The sequence below is a fragment of the Apus apus genome, chromosome 14, assembly GCF_020740795.1.
Source record: "Apus apus isolate bApuApu2 chromosome 14, bApuApu2.pri.cur, whole genome shotgun sequence".
NCBI lineage: Eukaryota > Metazoa > Chordata > Aves > Apodiformes > Apodidae > Apus > Apus apus.
In genome coordinates this window covers 12,204,997-12,225,419 of record NC_067295.1, presented here as the reverse complement: position 1 = coordinate 12,225,419, position 20,423 = coordinate 12,204,997, and the positions used below count along the sequence as shown (strand labels likewise).

Here is a 20,423-nt window from a genome sequence, read left to right as displayed (position 1 = left end):
GTGCAAACTAATGCTGAAGTATCCTTTAATGCTATCATCCTCAGCTAGGATAGATCTGTGCATGCAAGCTAAAATGCTCTAGTTCAAGAGCTTTGTGAAAACCCCACTAGAAAATACTGCAATTGCACATATGCCAAACCTAACCATTCATATCCTAACTCAAAATGCACTGAACAGATCATCCTGAGACATGTTTTGTTTTTCCTTCCTCAATCAGGGCAATAAATCAAGTTAAGTTAAAAATGTTATAGCTACAGCTGGTTTTGACTTATGCAAATGCACCACTTCAATCACAGCATATGGGAAAAGCATATTTTTCCCCTTCCCTCACATAACTCAAAAACTGCTCTCCTGATTTTTCTGAAGCTCTTCAGAAATTATTGTCTTTGGGTGGAAGCTACAGACAGGAAATAAAACCCAGTTGGAATTTGTTGAATTGCAAGACTACTGAGCACAGGAAGAAGAAAAAAAAAAAAACAACGGAGATTTTAACTAGTATTTGTTTGCTAGCAAGAACTGTAACTGGTAAATATTTCTTAGGTACATCAGGTTGGAAATTATGATAATTAATGACCTGGGCTTCCCTCTAAAAGAGCGTGCCTGAAAAAGTTGCAGTCTATCAGTTAGAGTGTCATTATTTTTCCAGCTCCTCTGTTGCTCAGTGTGCTTAAAGCAGCTTTGTGATGTGATTTCTTTGTTGCAGACCACAACTCAAAACCACACAAACTGAATTGCTTCCTGATGGAAGTGAGTTGTCATTATCTCATCTTTTGCTTTTGAAGCGTCAGCACATCAGAGTGGCTGGGAGAACCAGTCGCAACTGAGGATTGAGAGTCCTCACCTGCCTGCTACCGCAGGCTGGGCAGCTGCTGAACAAGCTTAGGAAGTACCAGACCTGTAAAAAACTACAGGGACAGCTCACATCTAAAGCTCAATTAACTCCACAGCTTTTTTTGTCTCCTCTCTCTTATTACTTAATTATTCCAGAGTCGTTCTGGAGGAGCAAACCCTGCGGCACTGAAACACATTCAATTACAGGCGGACTAATCCTGAACAAACATGTGCTAAAGCACCCTGAGAACTCTACAAGCCAAGCAGCACATCCAGCCCCCATGACATCCTCCTCCCCACACACGGGGAGGCAGCAGCTGATGGCAGGGAGCTGGGGCTGGGCCAGCAGGGCTGAGCACACCCTGGGCACGGCTCCTGCTGCCACAGGCCTCGCCAGAGCAGTGTGCCCACAGCAGCTCACTTTGTGAGGGGGAAACCTAGAGGATAAGCCTGCTTCTGTAATTATATTGATGTGCTTTATCATTCCTTTGCAATCCAACGTAAATCCCTTATGTGCTGTGCCACAGAAAGTAGCCTTTTCTGTAAAAGCCTCCTGGCAACAATCAAAGGGCTGGTGTTTACACCAGGAGCAGCAGAGAAGGCGGCTTCGGGGGGTGAGTGCAATGAGAGGAGGGCAGGAGGTTGTTAAAACATCGGACACATTAGGAGATAAAGCAGATTAAGCACGATGTGGGAAGACCAATCCCTGCTCTGCTCCTTCAATGGCTTGTTTCAGGATTTCAGCAAATTGCCTGGGTTTCACCAAGGCACATCTTCCAGGCAGTTACAGATCTCCGACCTCCTCAAGATGAAGCGAGGAAATGCTTTGGTGTTCACTCTGGGCAAAGGGCCTTCATTTATTTACATAAATTAAATACTTGTGTGTGTGGAGACACTAATGCACACACAGGATTTAGGCTTGGGAAGTGACTGTGTATTGTGGACCCTGCCAGTGTGGGACAGACATGGCAAAGTCCCTGTGTGAAGGGTCCATGTCCAGGGGCTGAGGGGTCTCTGTGAGGAGAGAGCAGCAGTTCCCGCCGGTTCCAGCCCCCTCAGCACAGGGCGCAGCTCAGCCCCTCAGCCGGGCTGGGGGCACCTCGGGGAAAAGGGCAAAACCCTGCCCAGGAGTGAGGAAACAAGTGTGAGAACCAGCCCTGGGAGCAGCCAGGTGAGAGCAGGAGGGGGAGGAGGGGCTGCAGGTGTCAGAGCCGTGATTCCCGGGCAGCCTGTGGGGAGCAGGATCATGGCAGAGCAGGGAAAGGCGTGAGGAGCAGCAGAGAGGAGCTGTCATGGCCTGACCAGAGCCCTGTCCCCCTGTACTGCTCGGGATGTAGGAATAAGGAGTGAAGGAGTGAGCCTGAGACTGGGAAGAAGGATTTATGTCTTTGTTTCTCACTATCCTACTCTATTTTAATTGGCAATAAATTACATGCATTTTCCTGAAGTCAAGACTGTTTTGCCCATGACAGTAACTGGTAAGTGATCTCTGTTATTTATATTTATTTATATTGACCCATGAGTTTTTCCATCTTATTTTCTCTGTCCTGTTGAGGAGTGGGAGAGCAGCTGGGTGGGTCAGACCAGCACACTCTTCTCACACCATCTCCAGGGAGAGTCCAGCTGGACTCCGGGCTCAGCTACAGGACTACTGGCTTGTGTTGGACCCTGAAGAACTACAGTTGTGAATGCAAAGCATATGCTTACAATGTTTTTGGTACAGGTTAAAGGACAAACTGCATCTCAGGTTTCTTCTATGCACCTTGTTAAGTCTGGTGCACAATCAAAGAGTGGGACTCCTTTCCTGAGGCTGCCATTTGTAAATGGATTCAAATGGAGCTCAGACACATGCATAAAGGATACAAATGTTATTGCATATTAGCTATTGTGGTCTGAAGGTAATTGCTGGCTCAGAAAGTGCTGAACCACTGGGAGGTGAGTGTCTGGAGTCCTGTCAGGAAGGGGGATGGCACGTGAGGGAGGCTGCTCTGGACCTGCCTGCCCTTGGAGCTGCCTGCAACATCACTTGCAGGCCAGTGCCAGGCTGCTGAGCTAGACAGACCTTTGATCAGTTTTATAGCTGAGCTTGCAGTCTGCTTATTGAACAGGAGGGTTTTCTACAGCTTTTTGTACATCACTCCACTTGAAGCAACCGGGTTCAGTCCTTCTAAGATGAGTTTTGGGAGTCTTGCACATTTCACCCATAATAAAGCAAAAAATCCCATTTGGGACAGAGAATTCTAAAATAATATCTTCAGAAAATAGCAGTATTTATTTCTTATTGTCAGAACTACAAAACATGTAAAATGAGGGATATATGGATCCCTCTTTCTTTGCTTTCATAAGTCAAGGACTCATGCAGCCCTACCAAAGTATGTATTTATGACAGCAGCGCCTACAGGTACGTGAGAATTCTCACTGTTGCACAGGTAGGTGTGGGACAGCTTTCACCAGCTCCCTGTCAGCTACCATCCCATGCCTCCCTGCGATGCACAGCTCCATGCCTCTATCCAGCATGCTGCCACCATGGGAGTGCCTGCTCCTCTGCCACGTGCCTGCTCCAGGGTAGGCTTCTGTGCTGCTGTCAGCACAAACCTTGGCTGGCTGCTTATTCCTGGCTCCAGGGCCTGAATTTTAGTCCCTTTCCTCTCTTGTCTTTCCAGCTTTGGAAATTATAGTTGGAACCAAGTAGCTGTGTCTTCATGGCTACTGTCTGACTGTTGTTTTCTAAGCCAGTGTTAAATTGTCCCTTTCTCCCCAGGCATTTCTTTCTATGACACGTAACATGTGACTCTCCTATCACATCCATGGTTCCCTGTTCACGAAAGACCTGAGGAATTAGTGGCTTGTAAAGCAGCTGACCTTAAAGATCAGCTGATATTCATATGGAACAGGAAGACTGTGTTTTCAGGGGGTGGCAGCTTGCACCTCCTCCTCCCAACCACACCACGGGCACCAAATGTAATGGTGCCAGAGCCCTTCCCCAGTCAATGTGTAACTGGTTGTAGATCAGTGCTGCAGGTTTTCCCTTTTTCTTTCCTCCCTTTTAAGAGAGGGCAGAATTTCCCCCACAATAGTAGTATCTTCGTGTAAGATAACAGCTGTGTTTACTTGACTTACAAGTATCTTTACTGACAGATTTATTCTTTGCATCATAAAATGCCTATTTGGGCTTTAAAAAAAGCACACTGTTTCTTTGAAGCTTGCAGCAATAGGCCATTCTCATTTAAAAGACATATTATTACCCCAAAGCTAAACATTATTTTACACATCCCAGCTACCCTGATTCTTTGTGCCCAAGGGCCTCTGAGCAAAAGGTGTCATTTGGAGCACACAGCAGAGAAAACTCAGTTATGTAGATAATAGGTTTCTGTGCTCCTTCTGTACCAGAAGAGCTGTATTCATGTCTCTCACCAGGAAGCTGCTGGCTTTCTCCTGCCTGATGGGAAGGTTGTACCTGTGTATATGGTTTTCTGGTAGTCATATACTTCACATTCTTAGCATGAGGAACAAGGGGTGGTAGCCAATCACCTTAACTAGGCCCTCACGTTTTGGGTTTTTGTGCCGTAAGCCAAGTCCTCTGGGGAAGTGAGTGCAGGGTGATGCATCCCAAGGCTGATGAGGAAGCAGGTGGGGCAGGGAGCGGGGCAGCCCTCAGCAGGGGGTCTGCAGGGCAAGGGACACAGGGAGAAGAGGGTAGGATGAGGCTGGGCAGGCTTGGGCAAAGGCAAGTGTGACTGAAGTTTTGCACTGCCTGGTGGCCCAATGTTGGGCCAGAGAGCTGGGGAGGTGGAGAGTCAGCCTTGTACTTCCCTTAATCCCCACTGCCACCAGTGACAGCACTGCTGCAGCACATGGCAGCCCCAGCAGGACAGCCTGCAGCCCCAGGCCTGGGGGACACCATGCAGTCAGCCCCAGAATCCAGCAGATTTCCAGCATAAATGATCCACAGGCCATAGATCCCTACAGCCATAGAAGAGAGGGAGTGGGGCCCAACACCCTCCAACTCCAAGCCAGAGTTAGAGATGTTGCCAGTGAACTGCTTCTGCCTAATGAACTGCTCCTTTTGTCTGCAGCAGCAGGTAAGAGCAATTAAACACTAGATAGCAGATTAATGATTACTGCAAAATCATGCTAGCTCATGGTGACAAATCTGTATAAATATTCACCACAGTGGTAGGCGAGGTGTTCAGGCAGTGATGTACCCTCTGTGTGGCAAATCACTCAAAGACAGTGCAAAGAGAGAGCGTCTGGTGCTTGTCAGATTCATTAATTATCCCTGCAAATTAAATTAGAGGAAAGACCAGCTTACATACATTGCATTGCACTTGCCAGAGGTGGTTGTGGGCCCAGCTGCCACCCAGAAAGCAAGGCAGGGAGGTCATTCACTTTGTGGTGTGCTCGTTTGCAGCTGTGGAATAGCAGCTTATCTTAGAGTTGGCTTTGTCTTTTTATTAGAAATTATGAGGAGTCTCATGTGATGACACATTATACCCATGACCTCCGGCCCTCGCTTTCTCTTCTGTTCACTTCATGCTTGCTATCTTTGGAGACAGCAAACTGCACTAAGTGGATTCAGGGCCTGATCCCATCCAAGAACGCCCATTAATAAAGAATGGAACGAAAGAGATTAAATTTCCATCACTTACATTGAAGTGCTGGCTACATTACATGTTTTTTTAAGTCCTCTGATATACAGCCCTAGTAGTGTTTAAGATGCCCAAAGTGTAAGACATCTGGGTGGTAATTTGTATAAACAGGGTTGATTGTGGCCTGTTTAGTATCACATGCAAAACACTTACAGCCTACTGGAAAGGCAGGAAAAAATAGATTATAACTGGATTTCTGCTCTGAAATCTCCATTTGATCAATAGATCTTACAGAGCAGCTGCATTCTGAGGATTCTGAGTGGTTTTGTCTTTAGAAAGTGTTTTGCTAGTGTCTACAGGAACCTCCTGTGAAGTAAGGGTAAGAGATTTAATAGATTGCTCTACTATGATCAAAATCTTCAAAACCATTTCAAGGATTTTAGCTGAGTTAATATCTGAAAAGTCAGTATGAAGTGTAACGGTGTCCTCGTGTGCAAGAGATGGATGTTCACCACACCACTTGCTGGAACATCTCTCAGGGTGGACAGGGTAACCAAAATCATTAATTGCTATATGGAAATCTTGCTTTATTCTAAGCAGAAACTTAGCTCATCAGCAATCACAGAGTGCAGCTGGGTTGGAACTGATACAATGTCCCCCTCCCGGAACATTTCATATACCTGGATTTACAGATACACATCCATACAAAAGGGAATTGAATTGGATTTCTTTCTGTGTCATTTATGTCCCACATCAAAGGCATTTAAGTCTTTGCAGTATCTTCAGTAGTTTTTGGAGCTGACCTGTACAGGTCAGTGAGTACAACCCTGAAAACAAACAGTCGTTGTGCTGTTACCAGCCTCAGTATGTATTGTGTGCCTCAGAATGAATCATTAAATCCTTTAAAATGCATCTGTCACTGTGTCAGTATTTAAACTCAGCTCTCCCTCCCCTCTACCCTCCCTCCCATTTGCAGTAATTAGTGCAGCATGAGCTGCTGCCTAAGAATTAGAGTTCTAGAATATTTAATTGATTTTAGCTCCTGTAAATACTGTGCCTGAGGAGTCAGTTGTACAGACCCCTGTGAGCATGGCTGAGGTAGGGGCTGCATTTCTGGTGCCCCTCAGGTAGGGAGGCCGGGGCAGGGCTGGGTCGGCAGGGCTGAGCCAGCCCCATCTGCTGCTGCAGCTCTTCCTGTCCCCACGCAGCAGGTAAGTGTTTGGACAACTGGACAAGTCTCCCGAAGTCACCTGAGGGAGGAGTTAGTTGAGCAGTTGTGGTCTCCAGGAGACAGGAGGTGTTTCAGTGCACGGTAACTTTTCAAAACTCTGCTTTTTAGGCTGAAGAAGTTGCCAAGGATTGTGAAGTTTTGCTCTTCATGGTGACGTCATGTGGACTCATGCTGATTGCACCCCAGTGACTCTCCCAAATGTGCTCAGCCCGTGGATAACGATGGGAGCTTTTTTCACTCATCAGCTCTGAAAATTTTCCTCAGACTCCTGCTTTGTCATCTGTGTCATCACATCCATGATGTGCTTAAAGGCTCTGCGGCCTGGGGAGCCCCCAGCAGCTGCAGGGGGGACATTTGCATCTCTCCCTGGGACAAGAAGTCCCAAATGCCTGTCCCCAGAAACCCTGTCACCCATGGTGATGCCTCCCTTTATGATGTCTCCCTTGATGATGTCACCTATGTCTTCCATTATGATGTCAGCCATTATGATGTGTTCTATAATGATGTCACCCTTTATGATGTCACCCGTCTTCCCTTATGACATCACCCAATATGATGTGTCCCTTTATGATGTCACACATAAGACAATTATGATGTCACCCATTATGTGTTCTATTATGATGTCACCCGTTATGATGTCTCTCTTTAGGATGTCTCCCTTTATTTTATCACCCATTATGATGTCTCCCTTTATTCTGTCACCCGTTATGATGTCACCCATTACGACGTTGCCCATTACGACGTCACCCATTATGATATCACCCAATGTCACCAATTATCATGTCTTCCATCATTATGTCACCCATTATGATGTCTCCCTTTATGATGGCACCCATTGTGATGTCAGCCATTATGATGTGCTCTATTATGACATCACCCGTTATGACTAATTCCATTATACTGTCACCATTTATGTCACCCATGTGACACCCATTATGACATTGCCCATTATGATGTCACCCATTATGTTGTGTTGTATTATGATGTCACCCATTTTGATGTCTCCCTTTATGATGTCACCCGTTATAACGTCAGCCATAAGATGTCTTCCATTATGATGTCACCCATTATGATGTCTTCCATTATGTCAGCCATACTGGCCTCCTCAGTCCTTGTTTCTAGCAGGGAAGTGGACCCCAAAACCCTGTCACCCATTATGATGTCTCCCTTGTCACCCATTATGATATGTTCTATTATGACATCACCCATTGTGATGTCACCCATTATGTTGTGTTGTACTATGACATCACCCATTATGATGTCTCCCTTTATGACGTTACCTGTTAAAACGTCAGCCATAAGATGTCTTCCATTATGAAGTCACCCATTATGATCTCATCCTTTATGACATCTTCCATTATGATGTCAGCCACGTTGGCCTCCTCAGTCCTCGTTTCTAGTAGGGCAGTGGACCCCAAAACCCTGTCACCCATTATGATGTCTCCCTTTTTCACCCATTATAATGTGTTCTATTATGACATCACCCATTGTGATGTCACCCATTATGATGTCACCCATTATATGACCCAATATGTTACCAATTATGATGTCACCCATTATGATGTCACCCATTATGACATTTTATTATGATGTCTTCCATAATGATCTCACCCTTTATGATGTCACCCATTATGATGTCTTCCATTATCACCTCACCTATTATGACCTCACCCTTTTTTATGTCTCCCTTTGTGATGTCACCCATGTCTTCCATTATGAGATCCTCCATTGTGACTTCTTCCATTATAATGTCACCGTTTATGGTACCCATGTCTTTCATTATGACATCACCCATTATGATATCACCTAATACGATGTCTCCCTTTATGATGTCACCCATAAGATGTCTTAATTATGACGTCACCCGTTATGACATCACCCATTATGCTGTCACCCATTATGATGTATTCCATTATGATCTCACCCATTATGATGTCACCTATCATGATGTGTTGTATTATGTCTCCCTTTGTCACCCGTTATGACATCACCCTTTATTATGTCTCTCCTTATTTTGTCACCCTTAAGATGTCACCCTTATGATGTGCTGTATTATGACATCACCCATTATGATGTCTCCCTTTATTCTGTCACCCATTATGATGTCACTTTATGATGTCATCCATTATGACGTCACCCATTATGATATCACCCAATAAGATGTCACCAATTATGTCTTCCATAGTTATGTCACCCATAAGATGTCTTCAGTTATGACATCACCCATTTATGATGTCATTATGATGTGGTCAATTATGATGTTGCCCTTTATGTCATCCATGTCTTTCATTATGACATCCCCCATTAAGATGGCTTCCATTATAATGTCATAGTTTGTGTCACCCGTGTCTTCCATTAGGATATCACCCATTATAATGTCTTCCATTATGATGTCACCCTGTATGATGTCACCCATTTTATCACCCAATATGATGTCTCCCTTTATGATGTCACCCATAAGAGGTCTTCATTATGATGTCACCTATTATGATGTGTTCTATTATGACATAACCAATTATGACGCCACCCATTAGGAAGTCACCCTTTATTATGTCACCCATTATGTCTTCCATTATGATGTCACCCATTATGACATCACCCTTTAGGATGTCTCCCTTTGTCACCCATTATGACGTCACCCATTATGACGTCACCCATTATGATGTCACCCACTATGATATCACCCATTATGATGTCACCCATTATATCACCCAATATTTTACCAATTATTATATCTTCCACTATGATGTCAGCCATTACGGTGTGTTCTTTTATGACGTCACCCTTTATGATGTCACCCATAAGGTATCTTCCATTATGTTACCCATAAGATGTCTTCCATTATGATGTCACCCATTATATTACCCAGTATGTGACCCATTATGATGTCTTCCATTATGATGTCACCAATAAAATGTCTTCCATTATGATGTCACTTGTTATGACATGTTTTATTATGTCACCCATTATGACATCACCCGTTACACTGTCACCCATTATGACATCTTCCATTATGATCTCACCTTTTATAATGTCACCCATATGCTGGCTTCCATTATGACATCACTGATTATGATGTCACCCTTTAGAATGTTTCCCTTTATTACGTCACTCATAAGACATCTTCCATTATGATGTGTTTTATTGTGATGTCACCGATTATGATGTCATCCATTATGATGTCTCCCATTATGATGTCACCCTTAAGATGTCACTCATTACAATATCACCCAGTATGATGTCACCAATCAGGCCTTCCATTATTATGTCACCCATTATGATGTCACCCATTATATCACCCAATATTTTACCAATTATTACATCTTCCATTATGATGTCACTCATGTCTTCCACTATGATGTCAGCCATTATGGTGTGTTCTATTGTGACGTCACCCTTTATGATGTTACCCATAAGGTATCTTCCATTATGATGTCACTCATTATATGACCCAATATGTAACCCATTATGATGCCACCAATAAAATGTCTTCCATTATGGTCACCCATTATCGCATCACCCTTTAATATGTCCTTTATTATGTCACCTATTATGAAGTCACCCGTTATGCTGTCACCCATTATGATCTCACCTTTTATAATGTCATCTGTAAGTTGGCTTCCATTATGATGTGTTCTATTATGACATCACCAATTATGACATCACACATTATGATGTCTCCCTTTAGGATGTCCCCCATTATGATGTCTTCCATTATTATGTCCTCCATTATGATGTGTTCTATTATGATGTTACCCATTATGACTTCACCCTTTATGATGTCACCCACTATGATGTCACCCATTATATCACCCAATATTTTACCAATTATTATATCTTCCATTATGATGTCACTCATGTCTTCCACTATGATGTCAGCCATTATGGTGTGTTCTATTGTGACGTCACCCTTTATGATGTTACCCATAAGATATCTTCCATTATGATGTCACCCATTATATGACCCAGTATGTGACCCATTATGATATCTTCCATTATGATGTCACCAATAAAATGTCTTCCATTATGATGTCACTTGTTATGACATGTTTTATTATGTCACCCATTATCCCATCATCCTCTAGGATGTCTCCCTTTAGGATGTCACCCATTATGACATCTTCCATTATGATCTCACCTTTTATAATGTCACCCATAAGCTGGCTTCCATTATGACATCACCCATTATGATGTCATCCTTTAGGATGTTTCCCTTTATTACATCACTCATAAGACATCTTCCATTATGATGTGTTCTATTGTGATGTCACCGATTATGATGTTATCCATTATGATGTCACCCTTAAGATGTCACCCATTATGATATCACCCAATATGATGTCACCCATTATATCACCCAATATTTTACCAATTATTATATCTTCCATTATGATGTCACTCATGTCTTCCACTATGATGTCAGCCATTATGGTGTGGTCTATTGTGACGTCACCCTTTATGATTTTACCCATAAGGTATCTTCCATTATGATGTCACGCATTACATGACCCAATATGTGACCCATTATGATGTCACCAATAAAATGTCTTCCATTGTGGTGTCACCCGTTATGACGTTTTATTAGGATGTCACCCATTATCACATCACCCTTTAGGATGTCCTTTATTTTGTCACCTATTATGTCACCCGTTACGCTGTCACCCATTATGATCTCACCTTTTATAATGTCATCCATAAGTTGGCTTCCATTATGATGTGTTCTATTATGACATCACCCATTATGATGTCTCCCTTTAGGATGTCTCCCTTTAGGATGTCCCCCTTTATGATGTCACCCATTATGATGTCTTCCATTATGATGTCCCCCATTATGATGTGTTCTATTATGACTTCACCCTTTATGATGTCACCCACTATGATGTCACCCATTATATCATCCAATATGATGTCACCCATTCAATGCCTTCCATTATGTCACCCATTATCATGTCTTCCATTATGACGTCACTTATTACAATGTCACCCAACATGACAGAACTAAAGCAGAGGTCACATCAGACACGTTTTGCAAGTCAAACCACAGTGGAGGGAGCCAAAAGCCAGAGCATTCAGAGAGACAGACTCAGCTGTGCTCAGTTCTTCTGTCTTAAAATCCCACGTGCTTCCAAACTCATTTAGAACAGACTCAGTCATAGTCATTTCCAAGGTCTGCTGCTGGGCACTGTGAGGAGCACGTTGCTGGTGGGATTCTCACTCCTTGCAATAGCCAATGGCACCATTTTCCGTAAGAATAAAAAGCTGGACCTTAGGCCTGCTGTGGCTAAATGCTGCATCTGTGTATCTCTGGACCTTGAAGCACACCTCGTGCCACCCTGCTGAGCTCAGGGGGTGGTGCCAGACAAGGGCATGGAAGAATTGCCTTGTTTCCATTTATCTCTGGCTAGGGAGGAGCAGGTCTAACACCCGGACGAGTATGTCTTGTAGCACAGAAACCTTCCCAAAAGTCCATATTCATTCCTCCATTTCCCTAAGCTGCATGTGCCCACAAAGCAAAGCCACCCACATCTCAGGGGCTCCTCTCGCCTCTCTGGTTACACCACTGCATTCAAGAAAGCCAAGGCTGAGTGCCCATGTGGTCGGCTTGGAAATGCCTTCTGCTTTGCTCAATAAAAGAGAAGTGCCCTCCTCAGACTGAGAAGACTTGCTTTCTTCTTTCTGTCCTGCTTCAAGTATCACTTCTGCTCTGCCATTTCCAGACAAGTTGACCAGCTTGGACCTTTCCTGTGATATGGAACAATTCCTAAACAAAAACATCTACCTTGTGAAATTGTATTATTTCCTTACCATAACCATTATTGTTCAGTTCCCCTGCTGCCTTTTGTTTCTTCAGGATCACTTAGCATGTGATTTCAAGAGTAAACTATTTATTTATTTAGGTCTGTTTTGTTGGATTATTTTTTAGACCACATTAATGGTAAAGTTCTAGTTTAGGATATGGAATTTCTCTGGACATCAACCAGCAAGAAACGGGTACACTGGAATTGCCATTTCAGTTTATCAATGATGATGTAATTGTTTTTTATTATTATTTTATCTGCCATGTAGCTACTGAAGGAAAGAAAAATTGCTCACCTTTAATTAAGCAGAAAGATTGTTAAGCAGCCTTAGGGAAGGCCATCCAGACCCCTACCAAAAGGAAGTGTTTCTCTCCTCCTGGTCCTGACTCCTTACCGGACTCTTTGAGCATCCGAGGAGCTGCAGGCATGGCCTGTGGTGTGTCCAGCAAGGCTGCACATCCCCTGGGGCAGCTGGTGACACCGAGTCATTCCCTCAGCTGTACAGACAGTGAGACCAGGCCCAGGATTAGGGCCTCTCTCATAAGCTCTAATTCCAAAGAATCTGCATCCACTAGGCTAAAAAAAAAGGGCTCTGGGTGCCTGAATGAATGTGAATGAGGCAACTTTGCATCCTGTATTTCTTTATCTGAGGAGTAGTTTATAAATTCAAGGTAAGTATCTTTCCACAGTTCTGCTCTCTCAGGGTGAATAAATTTTTTTGATGGGTGAGTTAAAACATCGTTATTTTTTTCATTATCGTTGTCATCCGTATAAATGGCAGAGGGGTAGGGTTTTTTTGCCCAAGCTTTTAAATTTTCATGACAATTTTACTAAGCTATTTTATACGTTATTAAGCACACTTGTGATTTGTTTCAACCTGTGCCTTAATGTGATGGGTTAAGCAAGTGTTCCCAGAAGAGGGCAAAGGGAGCCTGTAAGGCCTTGGGCTTGTCCACTGCTGGGTGCCAGTGGTGGGGCCCCCAGACAGGGATGGGCAGGGTGCCTATAAGTGTGTTTTTCTTTCACTGAGGTTGTCTTTTGAGATTCTTTTGAAAATCCCAGCCCAAGGGATTAACAGGGTTGATCATCCTTGAAGATCAGGACACCTGTTTTGCAGAGACTTTACAAACAATGGTTTTGTGACACCAAGATCTGTGCAGGTTTCTGCTGGGTAAACACACAAACAAAACAAAGGCTGTAGATTGAAGCCCTTGTTTACTCAAACACAGAAATAATTCCTTTTTGTGGCCATTTCCAGAAACCAAGGTCAACGCTTGGACTTTTTAACAAGACTTTTAAATGTGGTTTGACACAGCTTTTTGTAAAGCACTGCGAGAGGGCAGGGGCACCGGGGTTTCAGCACAACTCACATGATCACATCAGACTGCAGGAGGAGCTGAACAGGACCCTCCTCCTGAGTGGAAGTCTCTTTTCATGGCATCACACTGCTCCTGGGAGTGTATCAGCCATATTTCTTGGTTAAATACTGCTTTCTGTAATATGCCATGAAACTTGCCAGACCAAATCCTGAACTGTGCAGTTGTCTGTTGTCAGTTTATAACAGCCACAGATCTGCTGCTCTGAACCGGCACGACCACACTTTCCAAATGTTCAGTGCTAAGTCTGTAACTAATGTGCATGGGACTTTGCAGGTGTCTAATTTTTTTTCCTGTTTGCAAAGGAAACTGCCAATAAACTTAAGATTTCTGCTTTTCCAAATTTATCTCCCATAATAAACTTGTTTGAATTATTATTATTATTATTGTTATTACTTTTTGTTTTAACTGTTGTCATGTCAAAGAATGCCATCTTGGTGTACAATTTACCACTCCCTTCTCCCCAGCCCTCAGATTTCACATAAAGGAGCAAATGCTGAGCATTTGTCTCAACTCTTGCTGAAGTTAATGGGAGTTTTTCCTGACAAAACCAAAAACAAACCCCACAACTTTCTGAAAAATTTACAGCCTTCAGAATTAGATCTGAGTAGCCTTCCAAGGGCAGGATAATGCACCATGCTAGAGACAGATGCTGGCCTCCCAGTCCAACTGGATGCATTCCAGTCTAAATATAGAACTGTTCCCTTACTCACCCCAAGGATTGTTTAATTTCCACCACATGTATTTTTATACTAGGCACTCACAGTATGTGTTACTATTTCTTTACAACAGTGCCCCTTATCTGTCATGCTATTCCCCTCCCCTTCACCTCAGTAATTTCTTGTTTTCCTGAGATTTCAGGCAGAAAGGTTTTTTTACACTGCATGCAACGTGTGTCCACCAGGCCCTTCAGATCTAACACACACCATTAGAAAAGCCTACGACTCCATATCCCAAATGGGTCACTTCCCAAGTCTAGTGCTCAAATCCTTTTAGCTAATACTGTTCAGGTGACTTAGTACTAAATTATATTTTAGAAAGATATGGTCTGCCCTTTACTTTTTCATGGGGCTACCATTCAGTCAATTTTAAAGCTGTAATTCTTTTTCAGGGTTGCCATGGAAACAAGTTAGTGTTCCACTGCTGCCTTGTGAAAACGAGAAGAGTGCTCATACATCATTTTACTGCTCCTGGGTCGTTATGCAGTGTTGCTGGTCTGGCCCTCTCCTCTCCTCTGCACGTGCTGGCAGGGGCAGAGCCTCATGCTGGTTTCTCTCTTCTAGCAATGAGTCAATTAGTTCAACTGCAGTCATAGTTAAAGTGTCAATGCTCCATTCGTTCCTTGCTCCTGATGCTGTTAGCACCAGTCTTTATATATTCTCCAGTTTTGGGATGCTTGGCTTTTGAAGAGCAGCTTTCCTGAAACCTGGACTTTATAGCCCGCAGTGAAAGGATTGTCCTTCATATCCAGGCTACATCCAACACCTGCAACACAGGGACTAAGACCTGATTCCTAGAAGGTAGAAATATACTCAGCATAAACAGGATGCCTTACAGATACTCAGAAGCACATCAGCAGAAGACAGACTTTGAGCCCTGGTGGTAAATAGCCTGTTGACCTAGTTGGCCGTTGCAACAGCAGCTCAGAGAGTGATGAACACTCATTCTTCCCTTGAATTGCAATCGCTCTGGCTACACGTCGAGTAAGAGGCTTTACCAAACCCAGAAGTTAACAAAGAAAACCCCTCAGTGTCTCCACTAACTAGCTTTGTGTATACTAGACTGCAGCTGTACCCTGCCTAACACCACAGCACTGTAATACTTTCAGTAGTGTGGTTAACACCAAACACATCATATTTTTTAATCCTTTTCTTGGGGGGAAGGGGGAAGTACAGGAGCGTATTTTGGAATTTGGATATTATTTTTTTTAATATACTACTATTTTTTTTTTAGGAAGGCGGGGTCAAAAAAGAAAGATTGTTGTTGCTTTAGCAGTTCATGCCACAGATGTGAGATTTCTTGAAGATTGGTCTTTTCTCAGAAAGCACCCAAGAAAATATTTGATTAAAAATCTTTCTTAAGTACTGCTGAAACTCCCGTTACTATTTAAGATCATAAATAATATTTGAGGTGCAGTTATGATGTTACCCTTTCACTAGTGTTGGTCAGGACTCTAGGTAAGCACAGGGGTTATTTACAGGGAAAGATGCCAGGCTTCAAAACACCGTGGAATGTAGGTAACAAACACAGGTTTCTTCCTGTGCTTCTGAGGCAAAGCACCATCAATGAGATGCATTAAGATTTCATCCTATCATCTTATCATTAAGTTGATGGGTTTCATTTCACTGATTAATATTGATCAGATGTGAGGCACGTCTATTAACCACTGCTTTAGCAAAAGTGCTATTACTGTTTTTGCAAAAAGTAATTAATGACTGGCAGGCACGGCGTGGAAGCATGACGTGTGTGCTACAGCACATCAGCAACGCTCTACCAAATAAGCACGTCTCAAATGAGGACAATGCTCCTTGTTCTTTTCTCTTTAATTTTGTATGTCCCTTGGATCTGTATCTCCCTTGTAACCCACAGAAAACTGGGGTCAAGGAAATTTTCCTCCTGGAAAACATTTTTTTCAATTTAAGCTGTTTCTTCCATGCCTAAAATCTATTAGGGCCTTTTTTTTTTTAGCAGTAGATGTTCACTCAGAATTGCCCATGCAACCTACCTACCTTCTTGCCCTCAGGGTGTTCAGCCCAACAGCAGTGTGTGGGCAGTTACACCCTCACACCAGTGTGACAGCCCAGCAGCAGTTTCACTCCCTGAGGCACAGACACCAACACACACACACACAGCCCTGCTCACCAACCCACGGCAGCAGGGTGGGCATCATGGTGGGATGTGCAGCCTTGTCTGCAGCAGGGGCTACTCCACTGCAGGCTGGGTCATGAGCTCTAGGAGAAGGACTCTGTCTCAGGTGAAGAAGTGGGCCTGGATATCATGGCATGATTCTTTTTTATTTTCTGAGCATCTTCCTCTAGCTTTGGGGACCTCGATCCCCATGACTCCACAGCTTACCAGTACCTGTGTCACCAGCTCATAGGCTGTGGCAGACATGAGCCCAAGTGCTCCACTCAAGTAGATTGTCTCAGTTGCTTTATCTCTTCAGTAATATCCTAGGAGATGCTGTGAAGGTTAAGACAACCTGGAAGGTGCACTGACTTCAACAAACAGAACTGCTGTCCTTCCATAGTATCAAGTGCTAAATATACCCAAAATGCTTGTCTTACAGCCATGTGGAGTACTCATGACTCTGACCCAACCTCCCCTCAAATACGATGGACTGTATGTTTGATGAATGACGTAGGAGCTTGTCTAAGGTGAACAGGCTGATGGTTGCTTCATATAGTTGCTGTAGTGTCAGATTTTGTTCAAAGTTTTAATGTTTTCCAAGCAAGTCTTGGACCCAACAAGGTAGCACAAGGCTGCACACAAAGCCAGGCAGCAGGAAAGCTTGGAGCAGGGCACTGCCAGTCCACCCGAGCTGCAAAATGAAGTTTGCCAGCTTCTAGGAGTAAACTTGACCCTTATAGAAAGTGACTACCTTCATTTTATGGTTGTAATGTACTAATAGCAACTCTTGGTATAACCTGCAGGGCTGGAAATAATGAGGGAGCTGAATACAATACTCCCAGGGCATGGGCTTAAAGTGATAACTATTCAAGCGTAGCCCTCGACTAATGCAGTTGCTCTTGCACATCAAATAATGTCAGAAATGCCACACTTCATAAGAAAGGGCTATAAAACTTCATTGTGATCCTTCAGCCCAGAAATCCATGCTCAAAGGACTAAAAGTGTTTAAATCTGCTGTATTATGTATAAGGAAATGGACACAGGAATGAAAGCTATTCCAGGTCACCTGCATTACATTAAAAATGTGTTCTCCCTAGTCAGTGATTTTACAACACCACATCCACACACGTTGCTTTTTATCTCTGTAACTTTGTTTCTGCAATATTATATTAGCCAGATAAGGCTACTGGAGGGCAGCTAATAGAGTGATACTTAGAGAACAGCATGGATGCCTCTTAAAGCATTTTGAATCCTTCACTCCAAGCAAGACATCTTGCAGCAGTGACTCTGATCCATCATTAATTGAGCCATGTTGGCAGCCAGACTAGCAACAGCTGAAGGAAATGCAAACACAAGCCTTTTCTGCCCAGCAAAGAAATAGGACATTGGAATGAGTCCTCAGCACTATTGCAAGGGGAAATAAAAAACTGCTTTTGTTGTGCTTTCCAGGACAATTCCTGTTATAATGATGGTGAAACAGAAAGAGTCATTCCAAGGGAAAGAAATCCATCTCAAGCATGGGCATCAGTGGCATTATGTTTGCCTGGTGTTTAAGCACAAAGTCCCAACCATGATTTGCCACAGACTTGGAGAAAACCAAACAGCCATTAAATCTGCCAGCTGACTCAGGCAGGTGCTTTTGGGGGGCATGCTGGTGAGTCAGTGGGTTTAACAAGACATTGCAGCCTCTATTCCAGGTAAATGGTATTGAATTCACTTAGACTGCTAGATGATGGGTTTTATCTATTATTAAAAAACCTATTCTGGTCACTTTTCTTTTTTTTTTTCTCATAGCTATAAATTGGCATTATAAAAACATTTAGGGCCAATGACAGTAAATTAATCTTCAGTTACCAAATCTTAAAGGTGCCTGCCAGTCTAAAATAAGGAGAGTCTTTTTATTTCATTAAGTTTAGGTAAGCTGTTGTTAGCAAGCACTTCCCTAAATGATGGTAGAGCACATGTAGTGCTCATCTGGCAGCCTAGCACCTTGCTTTCTCTAACCTGCACACCTTGCTCTGCACAAAGCTCCTCTGCTGTGTCCATACAGCACCAGCCTAGTGGTACCTCAGCCCAGGTGAACTCTGCTACAGCAAGTAAAAAGTCACTCCTTGAGACCATACCTACTGCCTTCCACGTTTTTTTTCTGAATGACAATAGCATTGTCTAAAACACCATAATTTGCCAGCAGTTGCACTGCATCTTCAATATCCAGTTTTCTCTACAGATGAAATAGGTAAGGTCTTATTCTACCTTAGTGCCTGACTTTCGTTGACTAGTTAGTGCCTTTTGTCTTGTCTCTACAATGCACCCAATTCAGCAAGAACCCAAGTGGCTTTGCAGTAACTTAATAAAAACAAACAAACCTGTTTGCTCCTCTTAGCAGGCTGCTGTCTACTGCAAACAACCCTCCACCTCGTCTTCCCTCCCCAAAGAGGTACCCACTGTTTGCTGCATTTCTGGCTCCTGCTATCATGAGTCAACTCCCTGGCTTACTAAATCACTGCTGCTGAAAGGCATTTCCCAGAATTGTTCACGCTCCACAGGATGCAGGCAGAGAGGTCCCCTGCTTGTGTCTGCACAGAGTTTTCTGCTGCCTCTTTAGTCCACTTGCTGCTACAAGGAGATGTAGAAGCCACGATGACTCTGTCTCACCTCTTGCTCCTCTGCCCTGCTGAAGATGGGGATTCTTGCTGCTGTTCACAGGAGCAGGTGCTGGCAGGACCTCACCCACCATCCGCTTGGTGCTGCTGCCATCAAATGCCCAGAGCTGGTCCCTGGTTCCTGCTGCCATGAGCCCCAGCTCTGCCCTTTGGTGGCTTGTGCCAGCCCCAGATTGTCCAAGGGAGTGTGCTGACACTGCAGGGCTCGGGGTGTGCAGTCAGTTACTGTGGTCTCATGTGCTTTAATTCAGGGCATTTGTTCTAGGTTTCAAGCAAAACCTAAAAAAAGTCCATTGTTTGAGGAGGGGGAAAGGGGCTCTGACAAAATAAAAGCATGTTTCAATGCTTCTCTTTTAAGTTTCTAACAAAATAAGTATTTCACAAGAAAGATTTCAAAAAGGGAAAAAAAAAAAAAAAGTCTATTTTAGCATCTGATTCTATCATTCCATTGCTAAACTGGATGTTCAACAGTGCCATCAGCTCTTCCACCCTCCTCTCCCCTGCATCCCACTCTGGGTGTGACATTTCAGCAAGTATTACACAGCATTTGGCAAGACATTCTCTGTTTGGTTTTCCTCTGACAAGACAACAGGCTCAGCTTTTTCCAAAGGTCCATCCAACCCTATCAGGGCTGGAAGGTCAGGGCTGGCTGTGAGGAATGTCCATCCTGCACCTGTGGGGATCTGATGGACGTCACAGGTTTGTCGGGATCCAAATCTTGTTTTCACCTTTTACTCTACGTGATTTTTTCCCCAGACTCAATACTGAGGCAATCATTTACTCTCCTATTACCCTTGACTCTTCTCTGTTCTATAAACCAGCTCATTTTCAAAGTCATCTTCTGACATAAACCAAGATACAAGCTGGGCACAAAAATGTTTCTGGGCGATGGTTCAAAGCAGTGCCAAAGTTTCTCCATGGCAGCAAAGTAAAGGCAGCCTCTCATTTTTCCATCTTGCAGTACACATTGTTTTGTTTCGCTATATAATAAAAAGGAAAATTTATTTTACCAGTCATACCTCCTATCAGTAGCCTATTAAGTAGAAAAACAATAGTATCTTTCAAGGGCTGTTCTCCGAATCCTG

General features: G+C 43.5%; 1 protein-coding gene across 5 annotated transcripts in view; it reads right to left on the bottom strand.

Moving 5' to 3' along the window:
* Positions 1-9,181: 9,181 nt before the first annotated feature.
* Positions 9,182-20,423, bottom strand: part of TMEM114 (transmembrane protein 114) — a 104,938-nt gene continuing 93,696 nt past the window's right edge. For 3 of the 5 annotated variants that reach the window (XM_051632229.1, XM_051632230.1, XM_051632239.1), the window contains one exon: positions 9,182-20,318. The gene's annotated coding sequence lies outside the window, so the exon portion shown is untranslated. The remainder of the gene's footprint in view (positions 20,319-20,423) is intronic. The other 2 variants (XM_051632232.1, XM_051632231.1) reach the window with 2 other exon arrangements.